Below are 4,858 nucleotides of genomic sequence, written 5' to 3'. Positions count from 1 at the left end.
CATGCATGTATGTATGTATGTATGTATGTATGAATGTATGTAAGTATGTATGTATGTATGTATGTATGAATGTATGTATGCGTGTGTGTATGTATGTATGTATGTATGTATGTATGTGTGTGTATGTATGAATGTATGTATGCATGTGTATATGTATGTATGTATGTATGTGTGTATGTATGTATGTATGTATACATGCAAGCATGCATGTATGTATGTGTGTATGTATGTATGTATGTATGCATACATGCATGCATGCATGTATGTATGTATATGTGCATGTGTGTGTGTATGTATGTATGTATGTATATGTGTGTGTATGTATGTATGTGTGTATGTATGTATGTATGTGTGTGTGTATGTATGTATGTGTATGTATGTGTGTGTAAGTATGTATGTATGTGTGTATGTATGTGTGTATATTTTTCCATTTGAGTTTTGTTTAAGTTCTTCTTGAAAGAGTTTAAGCCCATCACCTTCAACTCAAAAACGTTTTGTCTCTTTGTTAGCGACTGGCTTGAATCCTATCAGTGTTGCTGTTAATGTGGAAGTTGCCAGTGGTGGTCAGTACCTTTCTGGTTTTGATATTAAGGCTGTGTATCTCACCGAGTATCCAGTCCTATACCCCAAATGTTGGTACTAGCACTGGAACTGCAAAAGCATTGTGAGAAATGGTCAAGTTAAATGGAGAGAGCTCTGAGTTCCATATTTTCTGGAATCTACCGAAGTACTCTTTTGTTATTCTGGCTTTAGTCACAGCACCAATATATGCAACATTCTCATCAATTCTGGGGTACCTGTAACTTCCATCGTTAGTAATAGGGGAGAGAGACAAGCCATTGACGTACATATTCTCTGCCTGGTCAACAAGATTTCCTTGGTTGATTATCATGGATGAGCATTTATCTTGCCCAGACTCCATTCCTATACCTCGTGAGAATGCTGTGACTAGTTCTAATTGTCTCTTGATGTTTGTCATATTACCAGAATATCAACAAAGACCATCAACAAAAAAAATGCGTAGGTGACATTAAATTTATTCTTTTCTACGCATCCCAGCATTAGTCTTGGCATTTTGTTATGTATGTACATGTGTGTGTATGTATACATGTGTGTGTATGTATACATGTGTGTGTATGTATTTATGTATACATGTATGTATGCATGTATGTATGTATGTATGTATGTATGCATGAGTGTATGTATGCCATGTATGTGTGTATGTATGTATGTATGTATGTGTGTATGTGTGTATGTATATACGTGTGTATGTATATGTGAATGTATGTGTATGTATGTGTGTATGTATGTATGTATGTATGTACGTATGAATGTATGCATGCATATATGTATGTATGTATGTATGTATTCATATATGTATGTGTGTATGTATGTATGTGTATGTATGTATTTGTATATGTATATATCTACACATATATGCATAAATATATGTATGCATGTATGCATGTTTATACACACACATACACACACACACACACACATGCATAAACAAGCATGTCAAACAAATGAGAGAGTAGTGTTCAACACACATTGTTGTAGATATAGTTTTTTCTTTTACTGAAACCAGACATCTTGTCTGAGAGATTCTCAATTTGGTCATGGGGAGGTAGAAAAGAATAGATTTCTTCTCCTGTCACTGTATGTGTATAGATTTGTGCTCTTCCTACAGCCCAAGGAGTATTTTACTCCTATTTTTAGCAATGTCGGTGTCTAGGCACTCTTAGTCACATTTAGTGATGACTGAATTTTCCTTTCTGTCTGCCTGCCTGCCCGTCTGTCTGTCTGTCTCTTCTGTCCGTCCGTCCTCCATCTGTCCGTCTGTCTGTCTATCTATCTATCTATCTATCTATCTATCTATCTATCTATCTATCTATTTATCAGTGTGTGTGTGTGTGTGTAGATATGTATGTATGGCACAAGTGTGGATGCGTGATAAGAAGTTTGCTTCCCAACCACATGGTTATGGGTTCAGACCCATTGTGTATCACCTTGGCCAAGTGTCGTGTACTATAGCCTTGGTCCAACTGAAGTCTTGTAAGTGGATTTGGTAAACAGAGACTGAAAGAAGCTTGTATATGTGTATGTGTATGTTTGTATTGTGTGTATGTGTATGTTTGTATTGTGTGTATGTGTATGTTTGTATTGTGTGTATGTGTATGTGTATTTGTATTTGTGTTTATCCCGCACCATTGCTTGGCAGCTGGTGTTAGTTTGTTTATGTTCCTCTAACTTGACAGTTCAGCAAAAGATACTGATGGAATAAGTACCAAGCTTTAAAAAATATGTCCTGGGGTCAAATTTTTCAACTAAACCCTTCAAGGTGACAACCCAGCATGGCCACAGTCCAATGGCTGAAATAAGTAAAAAATGCACAAACAGGTGTAATGTATATATATGTCTACTAGAAGAGGATGATGACATCATAAAGTACGTTTCTCCATTTACTTTTGATGTGGGTCGCCTTGACTAAGAGGCGGAGTTGATGGCATTAGACAGTGTCAGAATTGTTATTGGATATTTCAACCCTGAACAGTAACAACACTCCCTTGATGGTTGGTTGGCAGTGATAACCAAATCATTGCTTGTCTTCACCCTTCAGTTTCCAGCTTAGCTGCTCTCTTGTGCTCTGTAATCAGCATCAAGCTTTTTCAAAATCCTCCTTACTTTTTGTCTTTTCAGGGTTGATGTAATAAAGTTCTAGCAAGGGAAGTGGCCGATCATATCGTCAGATGAAAAACTCTGAGGTATTTATTCCACCTGCTTTTGTTTTCAGTTTTTGGGTGATGAGCTTAATCTGTTACCTGTTTAACACCAGCACCTGGTCTTTGGGAGCCTTAGCAGAGTTTATTTTGTGGTAAGCACTTGAGTCAGGTCACCAGTTTGAGGCTAACTTGTCTCGGAGGATCTGTTAAAAGTTTTAAGATGAGCACTATCCTCCACACCAATACATACATACATACATACATACATACATACACACATACATACACACATATATACACACATACATACATACATACACACACATCCATACATACATACATACACACATACATACATACATACATGCATACATACATACATACATACACACATACACACATACATACATACATACATACATACATACACACACACATACATACATAATACATACATACACACATACATACACACATACATTCATACATAATACACACATACACACACATACATACATACACACACATCCATACACATATACATACACACATACATACATACATACATACATACACACACATCCATACATACACACACATCCATACATACATACATACATACATACACACATACATACACACATACATACATACACACATACATACATACATACATGCATACATACATACATACATACATAAGACCAAAATAGAACTGTCAGAGTGAGGAAATGTTTCCTGATGAAAATTTCTGTAAAGTGCCACTTCTGTAAAGTAGTTGAATGTGAATATAGGACTGCGATGTTAAACAAAATGTGCCATTGTAGTGGAGTAGATTACAATTACTGCAACCAAAAAATGCATACCAGATCTGCTCAAATGTGAAGCTGGAGTTAATTATCATTTTTGATTGGAAAGCTATCATTTATTTTCAGTTTGTCTCATGTAATCAGACATCTATAAATAGTTTGAGGTGTTTGAGAAAAACAGTATGAAAGAAGATCCCCAATGCAGGGAGAAACAAAACCAGGATACCTCACCATGAAAATGTTCCTACTCACTTATCATCTTTTATCTATGTCTCTTCTGATAAAGCATCAAATGGTTCTTGTCCTCTAGCAACTTTTATTTTCAGATTTGGACACTGAAGACATTTTTGATCTCATGGGTGAAATCTCCCTGAAAAGTCATTAATTTAAGATGACAGAAGAACGAAAAACAAAATTTGCTACAAGAAACGTGCAGTACCTCTAAAAAATGTCCTTTAACATGTTCCAAAAGCTGCAAAAGTCATTGGGAGACGGGTATCAGCAAAGTATTTACTCAAGTGTTTAAGCTCCTTCAGAAGCATTTACCTACAAAACATAAATATCAAAAAATATTTAATAAAAATACTGTCAAACTTTTCTATTAATTACCTCAAATTTTGACTATAATTAAGCATAGCACAACTAAACTAAATAAGCATAACAAATCATTAACAAAATTAAAATAAAAATGCAAACATATAGCACTGCTTTGATTCTGGTAACAACTCTCTAGAATTCAACTGCATATCTAAGATTACTGCATACCAGTATCTGGCATTTAACAACAACTCAAAAGCTTAAGTTGCTTTGACCTCAAATCTATTCAAATCAAGATTTTATCTGCACATACATTCTTTTAAAAACCATGACAGCTGCTTACTTCTTTGGCTTCATAGTCTTTAAAGGATGTTTCAATAATATATAATCTTAAACGGAACACACTTTCTAGAGCTAAAATGTATGAGGGAAATAATAGTCTTTATATTATCTGCACAATGAAGGGAAAACAGTCTTTTTGCCAAAACCCTATTACTCATCTGTTATTCAAAAGGGATTCCAAACTACACTCACAAAAAATGTCATTCAAATTTTAAAAGCCAACAAGCCTTCTACATTGCAAACAATGCCCTGTATAGTTGTATGCAAGCCTATATCTGCAAGTATAGTCACACATTATTCATTCCTTTGTTCCATTCATATAATCTCTCACATTTTTAATTCATATCTTAACTTTTTACCTTCATCATTGTTAGTGGTTGTAAATCTACCAACGCTAACTCCAAATTCATATATACATATATATATATATATATATATATATATATA

The 4,858-nt window shown here is 34.7% G+C and overlaps 2 long non-coding RNA genes across 2 annotated transcripts in view; one reads left to right on the top strand and one right to left on the bottom strand.

Moving 5' to 3' along the window:
- LOC128249634 (uncharacterized) overlaps positions 1-3,978 on the top strand; it is a 5,029-nt gene extending 1,051 nt beyond the window's left edge. The window contains exons 2-3 of the long non-coding RNA XR_008265754.1: positions 2,701-2,765; positions 3,859-3,978. This is a non-coding gene — a long non-coding RNA (uncharacterized LOC128249634). The remainder of the gene's footprint in view (positions 1-2,700; positions 2,766-3,858) is intronic.
- LOC128249635 (uncharacterized) overlaps positions 1-4,858 on the bottom strand; it is a 22,440-nt gene that overhangs the window by 1,046 nt on the left and 16,536 nt on the right. Inside the window, exon 2 of the long non-coding RNA XR_008265755.1 lies at positions 3,972-4,078. This is a non-coding gene — a long non-coding RNA (uncharacterized LOC128249635). The remainder of the gene's footprint in view (positions 1-3,971; positions 4,079-4,858) is intronic.

This window comes from Octopus bimaculoides, chromosome 16, assembly GCF_001194135.2.
Source record: "Octopus bimaculoides isolate UCB-OBI-ISO-001 chromosome 16, ASM119413v2, whole genome shotgun sequence".
Taxonomy (NCBI): domain Eukaryota; kingdom Metazoa; phylum Mollusca; class Cephalopoda; order Octopoda; family Octopodidae; genus Octopus; species Octopus bimaculoides.
The sequence above is the reverse complement of the archived record's forward strand: the minus strand, read 5'-3'. Positions and strand labels throughout refer to the sequence as shown.